This window comes from Neoarius graeffei, chromosome 23, assembly GCF_027579695.1.
Source record: "Neoarius graeffei isolate fNeoGra1 chromosome 23, fNeoGra1.pri, whole genome shotgun sequence".
In the NCBI taxonomy this organism is placed as follows: domain Eukaryota; kingdom Metazoa; phylum Chordata; class Actinopteri; order Siluriformes; family Ariidae; genus Neoarius; species Neoarius graeffei.
In genome coordinates this window covers 17724016-17740283 of record NC_083591.1, presented here as the reverse complement: position 1 = coordinate 17740283, position 16268 = coordinate 17724016, and positions in this window count along the sequence as shown.

Sequence of the window (16268 nt, the reverse complement as noted above, 5' to 3'; positions counted from 1 at the left end):
CATGTAATGCGTTGTGTGTGCGCGCGCGCCTGGTGCGTTGTGTGCGCGCGCGCGCCTGGTGCGTTGTGTGCGCGCGCGCGCCTGGTGCGTTGTGTGCGCGCGCGCGCCTGGTGCGTTGTGTGTGTGCGCGCGCGCGCCTGGTGCGTTGTGTGTGCGCGCGCGCGCGCGCCTGGCGCGTTGTGTGTGTGTGTGCGCCTGGTGCGTTGTGTGCGCGCGCGCGCCTGGCGCGTTGTGTGTGTGTGTGCGCCTGGCGCGTTGTGTGTGAGCGCGCGCGCCTGGCGCGTTGTGTGCGCGCGCGCCTGGCGCGTTGTGTGCGCGCGCGCCTGGCGCGTTGTGTGCGCGCGCGCCTGGCGCGTTGTGTGCGCGCGCGCCTGGTGTGTTGTGTGTGTGCACGCGCGCCTGGTGCGTTGTGTGTGTGCGCGCGCGCGCCTGGTGCGTTGTGTGTGTGCGCGCGCGCGCCTGGTGCGTTGTGTGTGCGCGCGCGCGCCTGGTGCGTTGTGTGTGCGCGCGCGCGCGCCTGGTGCGTTGTGTGTGTGCGCGCGCGCGCCTGGTGCGTTGTGTGTGTGTGCGCGCGCGCCTGGTGCGTTGTGTGTGTGCGCGCGCGCGCCTGGTGCGTTGTGTGTGCACCATTTGAGGCATCCAAAATGTGATGAGCAAATCTGTTGAACTGTTCAAATGATTAAGATGAACCCTCTAAAACACTGATCTCTGGGAGGAAGGTGTTGACTCTGCCCACGGGCCTTCACGACTACAGGACTGGTGCAAATGACTGTCTTAAGCAAACTTGGCAATGTGTTGAGAGACTGCCAAAATAGGGCTTGGGTTATGTGTGTTTTGTATCTTTAGGGTGTGTGTCTTGTCTTTGTCATGTGTGTGTGCACCAGACCTGTTTACTCCTACGATTTGTCCGTAGTTCCTACAATTTTTCAAAACAAAATACGGACTACGAATTCTTGTCCAAAAACTACGATTTATGGCCGAAATGTTGCCAAATGTTTCAACAGGTTTCGTCTAAACGGGGGAACTGCGCCCTCTTACTCTCGGCGTGCGCCCCCTTACCGACTCCGTGAAAACATCCCAGCAACACCACGTGACAATGTGTCTGATCATCAAATACGTTATAATTGCTCCAAAAATATTCCAATCATAGTAGATACACCGCCAGACGGTGCAAAAACAATCCGAATTGGCGTTTTCCAGACCGAGGCGCCATGTTGTTTACTTGTTGTGGCTGCTCTCGCGAGATTTGGCATGGGTTACATACAAGGTCAGCTGACTTGTAGAGCAAGATTTCTCGAGACTGAATGACCCTTCACCCACCGGCACGGAGCTTTTGACAGAAGTAGTTCGCGAGTTGTTTTTGTTGACACTTGGGCATTTAAAGATGTCATCCCGTGGCACGAAACGGAAGAAAGCCAAAGACTGTCCGGGGCAGAAGAAGATTACTTCTTTCTTTTTCAATGTTGACAGACAATTTGTTACAATTTCCCTCTCAGATAGCCTCAGAATGTCCCATTGTAGCCTCAATTTTTCAAAGGCTTCGCACGGCGGGGGGGACAACCGGCACCATCTCCCCCCCGCTTTGCTCCCTCGCCATGGTGAGCGCCCTCATACTAAATTTTTCTAGAAAAAACCCTGTTCATGACTTACTTTATAATCATATTTATTGTGGGAATCGAACATCGATCGTATAGTCATGGGAGCGGCCATGTTTAATCACGTTTAAGCCATGTTTACCATACGTTGCATTGTGGGAAGGTTCCATTGTTTCAACTTTGGTTTCTGAGCACACAATCATGGCGGCTGCGAAGCGAAAGGCCGATGGCATTAAATGACTTGTGATTTGTTAGTAAAGAGTGTGAGATCAGTATAGCTGCCAATCAAGTATTAAGTAGCCTATTAGAGCATAGTATGGTCTCTGAAATATTTTTTCCTATTGTAGCATCCTAAATAAGTATTACTGCTAGTCTTCTGGTTATTTCAGAGATACTGAAATAATGAAATGTATGAGGAGTCAACAAGTAGACCTTAGAGTCTAGGCTTGGTAATATGAGGATTATGGAGCAGATCTAGAATCTTACATGGGTTTGCTTTTTGGTTCTCACAGGTGCTTAACTTGACAGAAAAAATAAGACCAGTGCTAGATTTTAATTTTTAAAATTTTGTTCATGTAATCTATCACTTACTTTCAACTTGAATGAGTACTATTATCTAATAGGCTGCTTTCTACTTTTTGTCTTCGATACAATACATAGATTGGACCCCAGTAAAATTCCTACTGACAGCTTACCAAAACTACTGACAAGATACTGCAAGACTACTGACAGGGCAAATTTGGGGTAAACAGGTCTGGTGCGCTTTGTGTGTGTGTGTGTGTGTGTGGGTTCGTGTTTGCCATTTGACCTGATCTAAATGTAATGAGTTGATGTACCTAAGCACATAAGATTTTTTGTGCAAATCTGTTCTCTGTTCACCTGTTCAAAAGATTATTCCACAAACAAAAGGTTGGCCATCTTGAAAGTGTTGGCCGACAAAATGTAATCAGATCTTGTACCTAATGTGAAGTGTTGACACACAAGGTTTAGTGCAAATCTGTGTACCCGTTAAGAGGTTATGGGCCACAGTTTCACATTTCAATAAAATTATATGTGGAAGTTTGTTTTCTTTTATGCAAATATGCATGACTCCATGTGTAGCCCTAGCAATGGGAGGTTCTATTATGCGTCCAAAGGGAAAGAGTTGCACTACTGGTACGTTCAGATTTTCTTTCTATCTTGTCTCATCAATCCAACTCTTTGGGTAGAGTTGTCACTAACTTGTATGTAGCACGTTCACTTGGACTAACACACACACTCAAAGATTACCTTGTTAAATTGTGAGAAAATGTCCAAATCCAAATTGTCGCTGTGGTAGTAAAAAAAATTGTGAAGGTAGTAAAAAGGTAGTAAATTCAACATAAAATATCTGTAGGAACCCTGCATTCAGCTACAGACTCACTCTGTACACTGAGGAGACCGGACCGCAGCCTCTGGTAAGGCTAAAGGGGGAGGTATGTGTGTGTTTATTAACAACTCTTTGTGTGGAGATATACAGACTGTCTATAAGCATTGTTCACCAGATGTGGAGCTGTTACTGCTGAAATGCCACCCCTATTATCTACCAAGGAAATTCACTGCTGTATTTTTGGCCGCTGTTTACCTCCCCCCATGAGCTAACTCCACGGCAGCACTCAGCAAACTCCACAATGACATCAGCGTGTTAGAGACGGCTCATCCCGACGCTGTTTTTATCATCGCTGGTGGTTTTAATCAGTGCAATCTACAGACTGTATTCCCTAAATATTATCAAAATATGGACATCCCCACCCGTGATAAGAACACACTGGATCATGTTTACAGCAACATATACGGTGCATACAGGGCTGCACCCCGCCCCCACTTCAGACACTCTGACCACATCTCTTTGTTCCTGTATCCGGCCTACAGACAAAGACTAAAACAAACCCTGTCACCAAACAAGTCAAACTCTGGAGCCCAGAGACTGAGACCACCCTGCAGGACTGCTTTGCTTGGACAGACTGGGATGTGTTTAAAGCTGCAGTCACTTTGGAGGACTCTTCTGTCAGCATACAGGACTATGCTGAGTATGTGACTGGGTACATCAACACATGTGTCTGCAACATCATGCCCACCATACAGATCAGGAAGTTCCCCAACCAAAAGCCCTGGGTAAACAGTCAGGTACGATGCATGCTCCATGCTCGTTCTCTCACATTTAGATCAGGCAATGAGATGGAGTACAAAGCGGCGAAGTATGGACTGAGGAAAGCCATTACAGCAGCCAGGAGGCATTACAGAGAGAAGCTGGACAGCTTCTATTCTACTGCTGACCCTGGGCAGATGTGGCAAGGCCCGCAGCACATCACAGACTACGGGACCACCACCAGCACCATCAGCTCCACAGACAGCCTGCTGGATGACCTCAACACTTTTTACACCCGCTTTGAGACCTCCAGTTACAGCATAGAGAGGAGGCGCACACACACACCTGGACCACCAAACCCCCCTCCCCTCCACCAACAGTCTCATCAGGCCAGGTACACAAAGCTCTGACATCAACCCCAGGAAGGCAGCAGGACCAGACAACATCCCTGGGCAGGCCCTCAGAGCATGTGCCAATGAGCTGGCTGATGTTTTCACCACTATTTTTAACCTTTCCCTCAGCCAGAGCACCATTCCCTCCTGCTTTAAGACCACAACCATCGTCCCCCTTCCCAAGAAGAGCCCACCTACCTGCTTGAATGATTACAGGCCAATAGCACTCACTCCAATCATCTCAAAGTGCTTTGAGAGAGTGGTACTGGCCCACATTCAGAGCAGTATACCAGACCCCCTGGACCCCCTGCAGTATGCCTACAGGCCCAACAGGTCCACTTCAGACGCCATCGCTGCTGCCCTCTATTAGTCCCTCTCCCACCTGGAAAACAAAGACTCCTACATCAGGATGCTCTTTGTTGACTACAGCTCTGCCTTTAACACAGTCATCCCCCACAAACTCACCCATAAACTGTCCAGCTTGGTTTGTACCCCACCCTCTGTGACTGGCTCTTCGACTTCCTGACTGGCAGGCCCCAGACTGTCAGGATTGGTAATAGGACTTCAGCCAGCATTATCACAAACATTGGCACCCCACAGGGATGCATCCTCAGCCCCATCCTCTACACCCTGTTCACCCATGACTGTGTCACCTCCCACAAGGACAGCATCATCCTGAAGTTCATGGATGACACCGCAGTGATAGGACGCATCACTGGCAGAGACGAAGCGGCCTACAGGAGGGAGGTGGCCAGTTTGGTGTCATGGTGTGAGGACAACAACCTCACTCTCAACATGGACAAGATGAAGGAGATGATAATGGACATGAGGAAGGAGAGGAGACCTCATCGGCCACTGTTCATCCGGGAGCTTGAGGTGGAGATGGTGAGCAGCTTCAAATATCTGGGTGTTCACATTAGTGAGGACCTCACGTGGACACCTAACACCACACAGCTGGTTAGAAAGGCTCAACAGCGGCTGTACTTTCTGAGGAGGCTGAGGAAGTTTGGTATGCCACCCAAGATCCTCAGCAACTTCTACAGCTGTGCAATTGAGAGCATCCTGACCAGCTGCATCATTGTGTGGTACAGCAGCACTACGGCTATGGACTGCAAATGTCTGCAGAGAGTGGTGAAGACTGCTGAGAGGATCACCAGAACTCCACTGCCCTCTCTGCAGAGCATCTACCACCGCAGAGTCCACAGGAGAGCTGCCTCCATTCTCAAGGACCCCACCCACCTCAGCACGGACTGTTCACACGTCTACACTCAGGCCGAAGGTACAGAAGTGTGAAATGTAGGACTGTCAGATTAAAGAACTCTTTCTTTCCCACCACCATTAGATTCCTGAACAGCTGACAGGAGTCTATAACCATGGAATACCTCCTTGTACACTGTCCTTGACTGTTTACATTTTGCATGTTTGCACACTACTGCCCTTTTTTGCTGCTACTGTACTTTCTATCATTGCCTTATTTTTGTATTATATTGCCTATTTTACACTATTTTACCTTTACTTTTTACCACGGGCGATTGCTCTAAGACAACGAGGGAGGCTCAGCCTCCTCTAAAAATGACGAACATCGTGTAGGATGAATTGCGCTAGGCTTATGTTATAGCCGACCTTATAACATTGCTATTTCAGATCCAGAATCATAGAAATATATGTGCTCGACCCAACTACAGTGCGAAATAATTCCGTTATAACTTTCCCCAGTTCGCCTAATGTGTGCGTGAGTTTTTCCCCTTGTGACAACGCAATGCAGCCCAGCCTCAGTGGACTTCAATGGCATTTGGGAGCTATGCGCTTTCAATATCAAAATGCAAGACGATTATTGGACAAATACTGCGAAAACGCCCGCCCACGGAGTCTCACGGACTCCCAGCCTCAGTGGACTTCAATGGCATTTGGGAGCGATGCGCTTTTCAATCTCAAAATGCAAGACGGTTATTGGACAAATACTGCGAAAATGCCCGCCCACGGACTCCGAGCCTCACAGTGGGAGGGACATGGCAAAGCTTTCCATGAGGAGACTGGTGATTGGTGAAAGCAGCCGGATATTTTCTTTGATTGACAGCTCGTTTCAAATATAGACAGGCAGCGGTGAATTTCAGTTCAGTCCCATGCGGATTCGCAAGTGCTGTGGTGTATTGTAAGAGATCAGCTTACATTTCAATTTCATTCATTACATACGGTTTCTACCAGCTTTTTTAGTTTGTATATATTTTCATTGTAAATAAAGTGTAAATATAGTGTTGTCAAGTTTGCCATCTTAGTTCCAGAAATTTCATTTATTTGAGTGACTGAACTTGAACTTGAGGGGGCTAGTCAGCTAGCAAGAAAGCTGCACACGGATGCCAAGCATTGCTGATTTAATTTTGGCGAAGCCATTTGCCAGTCTTCCTTTCGAGGAAAAAATTAAAATTAAAGAGCAGGGTAGACCAACGCCTCAAATTGACTTGGTGAAAAAGGTAGGGAATAATACTCGTTCCTTTCAGCTCTCCTGGTACGAGAAAGTGAATTGGCTAACAGCAAGTGACCCACATCAACAACAGTAAATAGGCTACTTTAGTAATATGTCATGGATGGACCAAAAATATAGAATCTATTTAAAATGTTTATGCTGAGTATATTATATTGGAATATATTTTTTTCTGGATATGAATTAAACACAGCTACAATTTGGAAAACATTTTTAAACAAAAACACAGCCGAGAACATTTCACACTACAGACCTGGATTAAAAGTGAAGGGTTATCAAAATTGTCAATAAAACATTTCTCAGTCAAAATAAGTAAAATATAGGGAAAGTGTCATTGAATGAAATGTGTGGCACCCAGCTCTATGTTTGGCTCCCCAAGGTCAGTGCTTGTGTCAATTCCAGAACACTCTGCTGTTACTGCTGAGGTTCCTGATAAAAAGCTACTTTCAATAATGATCAATTTTTAAACAACATGCCACAATTTTAAAATATAAAATGTTAAAATATACCCCCCCCAACACCACCATCATATATATTGGACAGTAGGCTAATGGGCCAAAAGAACCTGTTATTTCACAGTTTGTGACCCTGCCAACAATCAGCCAGATCAGAGGCAAGAGTATGGGCAAAATTGATGTGTTTTTTTCTTTTAAAATCTGGAAATATTGTAACCGACCAGCCTCCCCTGTTTGTAAGACTACCAGCCGCCACTGCTTTGTACTATATTATTTTTATTTTGCATTGTACTGCTTTTATTTTTGCACTATATTGCTTTTACTTTGTATTATTTCTCCCACCTATTTATTGTTGAAATTTGGCATTCATGGTGGATGGCAAACTAAGAATTTCATTGTGCAGGAGGACATGTTCTTTACTGTGCATATGACAATAAACACTTTAAATACTGAATTGAATATAGTGTGCATCTTTACCAACAAGTTAGTGGTATTTTTTTAAGGGCAGGACTTCTCACATGCAACGCTAAATGTTGAGTGCCATCTTCTTCCAATATGAACCAAATAATAACCAGAGAATGGTTTTTATTGTTAATTATGTCTACTTGGGGAAAAAAAACCCACATTCACTGCCTTAAATGGTTCATCTAATCCAGTGCACCACTGCTGTTTGGAATTTTTGTTTTCATTTTTATCTTTTTTTGACTCTCAAAAAAAAAAGAATAAACAGAGTCACAGGAGACCAGAAGTGGATTTTCAAGAGCAAAAACGCCTTTTTGCAAATAAATCTGTGTGTGTGTCTGTCGTGGTTCACTAATTAATTCCCATGTCGAGGGTTTTTCTGAGCCTCTTGGCCCAGTCTCTCTTTTTCCCTCTCTTCCAGTTTTTATTCTGCTGTGATACAGAGGAGAGGTTTTGGAATAATTTGTCCCAGAGAGAGTAGCTCAGTAAATCACACATGCTTTGATTTAGCAAAGCAGATTTAATTTTGTTTGTGTTATGCAAACCCAGTGTGTGGGGGCATGTTTTTATATCTTAGTGGGGACCAAATGTCCCCATAAGAAGAGGAAAATCTGAATATCTGACACTTTTGGAGGTCAAAAGCAGCCTTTTGCCTGGGCCTCAGGAGGAAAACCTTTTTGTAGATTATACTGAAAAGTGAAAGAGTGGTTACTTCAGGACACTGAGATTAAAAGTATTTGATTTAGGTGTATCATAGCATTAATTTAATTTCCATTAATATTTATGTCAATGCAATGTCCTCACAGCGAAAATAAAGGGATCTTTCATCAGGGTCATGTGTAAAGTTAACAAGCTGAAACGAAATTTCAGATAAACATTTCTGTCTGTGTATGGCCCATTCTATAATTGCAGGTACATTTCAAATGTTGATTCTGTTAGTCATCGTCAACTCTGTTATTGTTAAACTGGGCAATCCAGAACTGACGATATCAACAGAACTGACAATAACAGAGTTGACATTTTTTCACCATTTTGTGTCTTAATTCCACATGCTAACCTCAAACTAGCTACCACACTGCATGTATAAAAATAGAATTTTATGGATTTCAATCATATTATTGTTTTTTAAAAATGAGTGAAAGATTCACTGCAATATCAAAATAACAGATTTGACGAATAATTAATCTCCTGTTGGTGTATCTGCCACTTTATTAGGAACACCCTATTAGAGAACCTTATGGAGTTCTCTAGTCAGCCAATCCCTTGACAGCAGCACAGTGCATAAAATCATGCAGATACAAATCAAGAGCTTCAGTTAACATTCATTTCAAACATCAGAACGGGAAAAATTATGATCTCTGTGACTTTCATTGTGGCATGGATGTTGGTTCCAGATGGACTGATTTGAGTATTTCAGAAACTGCTGATCTCCTGGGGTTTTCACACACAACAGACTCTAGAGTTTACACAGAATGGTGTGACAGTTCTGTGGGTGCAAATGTCTTGTTGATAAGAGAGTCAAGTCCCTCCCATGCCAGGACCTGGTCTTCCCAGGCAGTCTCCTGTCCCAGTACTAACCAGTTAAGGTGCATTGGGCGGTGCTGATCTCTGTTCTCTGTACTGTAGCCCTCAGCCTCTTGCTTATTACATAGCTAGGGTTACAGTGGGGGGCCAGTCCACTGGTAACCATGAGAGTTTAACTCCCTACTCACATCTGTATTGTGGCATGCCTCACCAGATGGCAGTAGGTACCATTTTTATGGTGGTCTTTGGTTGATAAGCGAGGTCATAGGAAAATGACCTGATTGGTTTGAGCTGCCAGGAAGGACATAGTAACTCATAGCAACTCTTCACAACCATGGTGAACTGAAAAGCATCTCAGCATGCAACAGCAGAAGACCACATTGGGTTCCACTCCTGCCAACCAAGAACAGGAATGTTAGAATCAAGAACAAGTTCCGATTAAAGTGGTTGGTGAGTGTATAAACTGAACCAAAATTATGCATTTAGGATTAACACAAAATATAAATAGTATAATTTTGAACATAGGCTCCATGTATTGCTGAAAATGTCTTATTTTGTGAGTATGTACTGCAGTGACAAACCTTTTGTTGACTCTCTGAAAGTCTTGTAAGGGTAAAGTCTTGTAAAGTTGCCTCGCTTTTCCACTCAGAATGACCACAAGGACCTCAGGCAATCTGACTTCAGAAACTGCCCTTGTGGCTGTTGCTGAGAAGATTCATGCTGTCAGATTAGGCAAACTATCATCAACCCTGACCCTTCTTGACCTCTCAGCAGCCTTACACACAATCAGTCGCAAGAATGTCCTGTTTGTCCACATGAGCCGTGGACTTAGTGACACAGCATGGTGGAGCTTTGCCTTCTACCTGGTTGAATGGTTACATCAGATGATCCTTCATGTAGACTCTCCCTTGGAGTCCTGCTGTATATCCCTGGAAATGCATCCCCATGTCAAAATCTTGGAAAACATCCTGATCACACTATCTTAGCCATGGTTCAGTTGGTACAGCATGTCATTTTTGACAAGTTCTCCCTCATCACCACACTACTGAAAGCCTGAGTAAAATTTCAGGACTAATTCTAGGCTCATCCTTGGGATGGGTTGTGCATTTTCAGGTTTACATTCACATAGAAGAATTCCTTCTGAACCATGGCTCAATTCCATACAACGTTTTTTTTTTGGGGGGGGGGATTGCCCCAGGTTTGCACAATAGGTTTTGTTTGTTCTCATCTCATCTCATTATCTCTAGCCGCTTTATCCTGTTCTACAGGGTCACAGGCAAGCTGGAGCCTATCCCAGCTGACTACGGGCGAAAGGCAGGGTACACCCTGGACAAGTCGCTAGGTCATCACAGGGCCGACACATAGACACAGACAACCATTCACACTCACATTCACACCTACGGTCAATTTAGAGTCACCAGTTAACCTAACCTGCATGTCTTTGGACTGTGGGGGAAACCAGAGCACCCGGAGGAAACCCACGTGGACACGGGGAGAACATGCAAACTCTGCACAGAAAGGCCCTCACCGGTCATGGGGCTCGAACCCAGGACCTTCTTGCTGTGAGGCGACAGCGCTAACCACTACACCACCGTGCTGCCCGGTTTTGTTTGTTATTTCTTAAAATAATTTTTCTGTAGTACCAACACCATGGTACCAACTGTCTTATATACCAATAATCAAAAGTAGAAACAGGAAGTGATGTGATAAGTTGAACCAATCATTTTACTCGGCATATGGACCATGCTAGAGTTTGGTTTTGAACCCCAGAGGGCAAGAGGACAATTTTCAAGAGGACCAGTGACTGGACCTCTGGACTGCTCCCTGGCTTGAGAACAGCATTCCATGTACGTCTGTGATCAAGTCCTAACCTCCAAGCAGGGGCAGCTAGGGTTTGTGTTAAGATATCCTGGCACGGTGGTGTAGTGGTTAGCACTGTCGCCTCACAGCAAGAAGGTTCTGGGTTCGAGCCCAGTGGCCAACGGGGGCCTTTCTGTGTGGAGTTTTCATGTTCTCCCTGTGTCTGTGTGGGTTTCCTCCAGGTGCTCTGGTTTCCCCCACATTCCAAAGACATGCAGGTTAGGCTAATTGGTGGCTCTAAATTGACTGTAGGTGTGAATGGTTGTTTGTCTCTATGTGTCAGCCCTGTGATGACCTGGTGACTTGCCATAGTCAGCTGGGATAGGCTCCAGCTTGCCCGTGACCCTGCACAGGATAAGCGTTTATGGATGGATGGATATCCTAGTGCTTGGTAGAATACAATCTTTACAAAAACTTTGTATCACTAGATACAAAACAGCCCAATGATCCATCATATTTTACAGTAGGTTTGCAGGCTTTTCCTTGTAAGCAGTCATGATTTTTCACCAAACATCACAACGGTGTAACATTTGTGGTCAGAAAACATGACACCCAATGAAGTTCAGGAGCTGAATTCTAAGTGGTTAGCATGGTCACCTCACACCGTAGCAAGAAGATTCTGGGTTCGAGCCCAGTGGCCGGCAGGGGCCTTTCTATGTGGAGTTTACATGTTCTCCCCGTGTCTGTGTGGGTTTCCTCCGGGTGCTCCGGTTTCCCCCACAGTTCAAAGACATGCGGTTAGGTTAATATGGGATGGCCTTGGGCTGAGGTGCCCTTGAGCGAAGCACCTAACTCCCAACTGCTCCCCGGATGCTGTTAGCATGGCTGCTCATTGCTCTGGGTATGTGTGTGTGCTCATTGCTCACGTGTGTGTGTGCATGTGTGTGTTCACTGCTTCAGATGGGTTAAATGCAGAGAGGAATTTCACAAGTGTGTGATGAATAAAGTTGTTCTTTCTTTCTTTCTTTCTTTCTTTCTTTCTTTCTTTCTTTCTTTCTTTCTTTTGTGGTTTAGTGTGAGGAAGTCTTTCTTTTGTGCTTCTTTTGTTGTCAAGGTGGCACCTAATAGATTTTATTGGTCAGAATGCTTGTCAACCCCAAATAAAAAAAGTTGGGATGGTATGTTGAAATTAAAACTGAAAACAATGATTTATAAATAAGCTTTGACTTGTATTGCACTCAAAACAATACAACAGCATATTATTGGATGTTTTACCTCATGAATTTTATTGTTGTTGTTTTTTTCAATAAACACATTTCAATTTTGATTCTTGCAACACATTTCAAAAATAGTTGGGACAGTAAAGCATTTACCACTATGTAATGTTGCCATTCCTTCTTACAACACTTAAAAGATGTGTAGGGACTGAAGACACCAAGTGATGAAGCATTTCAGGTGTTCTTTTGTCCAGTTCATCCTGGTGTGAAACAGTATGGGGTTGTCATTGTCATATTTTTTGTTTCAAAAATTGCCACACATTCTCTATTGGGGACAGAGAGGACATATCCTCTTCTTCCACAGCCATGCCTTTGTCATGTGTACAGAATGCGATTTTGCATTGTCTTGTTGAAATCTCCCTGGAAAAGATGTCCTCTTGAAGGTAACATATGTTGCTCAAAAATCTCAATGTACTTTTCTGCATTAATGCTCCATCACAGAAGTGTAAGTTTCCTTTGCCAAGGACACTGACACAACCCCATATCAAGTCAAGTCAAGTTTATTTTTATAGCGCTTTTAACAATTGACATTGTCGCAAAGCAGCTTTACAGAATTTAAATGACTTTAAACATGAGCTAATTTTATTCCTAATCTATCCCCAATGAGCAAGCCTGTGGGATAGATTAGGGATTTCATGACAAACCCTCCCTGGCTTTTGGACTTGTTCCTGGTAACAGTCTGGATGGTCCTTTTCGTCTTTGGTCCAGAGCACATGATGTCCATTTCTTCCAAAAAAAATACCTGGAATACTGATTCATCTGACCACAATACACGTTTCCACTGTGTGATGGTCCATCCCAGATGTCTCTAAGACCAGAGAAGTTGACGGCGCTTCTGGACACCATTAACATAAAGCTTCCTTTTTGCACAGTACATTCTTAACCTGCATTTGTAAAACTCTGTATTATAGTGATTGACAAAGGTTTGCCAAAGTAATCCCGAGTGCATGTGGTTATATCAGCTATAGGTGAATGATAGTTCTTGATGCAGTGCTGTCTGAGAGATCAACAATCACGGGTGTTCAGCTTAGGCTTGAGCCCTTGCCCTTTACTTACCAGAATTCCTCCAGATTCCTTGAATTGTTTAATAATGATATGCAGAGTAGAGGGTGAAATATCCAAATCCCTTCCTATCTTTTTTTGAGGAACATTGATTTTAAACATTTCAATAATTTTCTCATGAATTTGTTGACAAAATGGAGATCCTCGCCCCATCTTTGCAGCCTTTCCTGGATACTGATTTTGTACCAAATCATGATTACCATCACCTGTTGACATCACCTGTTTCAAATCACATCATTATTTAATTGTTTTACCTCATTACTAGCCCAACTTTTTTGGAATGTGTTGCAGGCCTGAAACACAGGAATGGATGTTTATTAACAAATAAAATGAAGTTGTCCAGACATATTATATTAAATAATAATAATAATAATAATAATAATAATAATAATAATAATAATAATAATATGTCTGGACAACTTCATTTTATTTGCTAATAAACATCCATTCCTGTGTTTCAGGCCTGCAACACATTCCAAAAAAAAAAAAGTTGGGCTATTAATGAGGTATAACAATTGAATAATGCTGTGATTTGAAACAGGTGATGCCAACAGGTGATGGTAATCATGATTTGGTACAAAATCAGTATCCAGGAAAGACAAAACGTGACATAACAGTGGTGCTCGAAAGTTTGTGAACCCTTTAGAATTTTCTATATTTCTGCACAAATATGACCTGAAACATCATCAGATTTTCACACAAGTCCTAAAAGTAGATAAAGAGAACTCACACAGCAAATTCCTCAGTGTTGAATTAACACTTTCAGAGTTAATTTGTGTCCAATTGGACCTATATAAACACAGTAGGGTGTTAAATCAACACTCTGGGTGTTAATTCAACACTGGGAATTTTGCTGTGCAGTTAAAAAATTAGACAAAAATATTATACTTGGTTCATTTATTTACTGAGGAAAATGATCCAATATTATCCAATCTCTAGCCGCTTTATCCTATTCTACAGGGTCACAGGCAAGCTGGAGCCTATCCCAGCTGACTACGGGTGAAAGGCAGGGTACACCCTGGACAAGTCGCCAGGTCACCACAGGGCTGACACATAGACACAGACAACCATTCACACTCACACCTACGGTCAATTTAGAGTCATAAATTAACCTAACCTGCATGTCTTTGGACTGTGGGGGAAACCGGAGCACCTGGAGGAAACCCATGTGGACATGGGGAGAACATGCAAACTCCACACAGAAAGGCCCTCGCCAGCCACGGGGCTCGAACCCGGACCTTCTTGCTGTGAGGCAACAGTGCTAACCACTACACCACTGTGCCTATTACATATCTGTGAGTGGCAAAAATATGTGAACCTCTAGGATTAGCAGTTAATTTGAAGGTGAAATTAGAGTCAGGTGTTTTCAATCAGTGGGAAGACAATCAGGTGTGAGTGGGCATCCTGTTTTATTTAAAGAACAGGGATCTATCAAATATGTAGTGGAAGTTCATTATGTCTAACTATTAAAGCTATTTTAAGTTCGTTTCTTAAGACAAGGATTTTTTAAGATGTTACCTTGTTGACAGTTTCGGCGGGAATCTTCCGCCTTCTTCAAAACAGTCACCAGATGTCGAGTGATGACGTGCCTTATCAGCTGATGTTACGCTACGGAGGCGTGAACGTCCCGCCCAATTTGACAGGTAGTTCACGCCTCCTGCTGTCAGGTCGCTCCCCCAGGACTGCGCTCCAGGTGTGTGACAGCGCGTATGCTCAAAGCAGGAGGCGTGAATTACCTGTCAAATTGGACGGGACATTCACGCCTCCGTAGCGTAACATCAGCTGATAAGGCACGTCACCACTCGACATCTGGTGACTGTTTTGAAGAAGGCGGAAGATTCCCGCCGAAACTGTCAACAAGGTAACATCTTAAAAAATCCTTGTCTTAAGAAACGAACTTAAAATAGCTTTAATAGTTAGACATAATGAACTTCCACTACATATTAAAAATAATTTATGGAGAAGATTGTGCCAAAGAGGTACGCTACCTGGAAAAGCTAAAGAAAAAACTGGCGCGACAAAGAAACCATCTCCGCTTCAATCTCCGCTGCCGGGACGAAGGCATCATTCCAGCAAGCCTCTACATAAAAAATCCAATTCCAACAAGAAACGCGGAAAGGACCATCGAAAAAGCGCGAATGACTCTGGTAAGAGAAAGAATTAGATGCACGACAAACAAAATCAACAATTTAAATACAGAAATAGCACAAAGAACGCAAGATTTCAAACGCTGGTTCAAACTCAGCAGTGACATGGAAAAAAATATGGAAGAACATCTGAATATAATACAAGAACAAGAGTTCTCAAAAACAAAAACACACCATATTAAAAAACTAAATAGGCTTATCAAAAAGAAACAAAATAAATGCAAGGACAAGCAAATAAATGAAAAATGGATTTGCAACCTGTCTAAACACACTAACAACAGCAGAACACATTATACTCGCACGGGGACTAAACTATGCCATTACACCAAATAAAATCCCGCATGAAGAATTCATATTGGCTACGGAACTAGCATGCAACATGATACAGGACCAAGGACAGAAGGCAGCATTAAGGAATGAAATAGCAGGCATCCTCACCTCAGCTAAACCGCCACCCAGAAACACAACTAAACAGGAAATGGAAGCCATCAGAACACTCACAAAAAAACAAGAAAATAACAATACTACTGGCTGATAAAGGGAGGACCACGGTTATCCTGGACACTATTCAATATGAAAAACAAATGAATGAAATGCTCACGGACCCAAACACATATGAAATACTCAAAAAAGACCCAACGGAGGAAAAGAAAAAAAGACTAAAACTATTACTCAAACCGTTAATGGACGACAACAAAATCGATAAACAAACATACAACCACCTCATCCCCACAGCAGACATCACCCCCTGGATATACGGCACACCGAAAATTCATAAACCCGGAGCACCACTAAGACCCATAGTAGACAGTATAGGATCAGTTACTTACAACCTTTCCAAGACACTGGCAGACATAATTAAACCAATCCTCGGACTCACGGAATACCACTGCAAATACTCAAAACAACTGGTTTAAGAACTAAAGGAAATCAAGATAAAAAAGGATGAAATCTTAGTATCACAT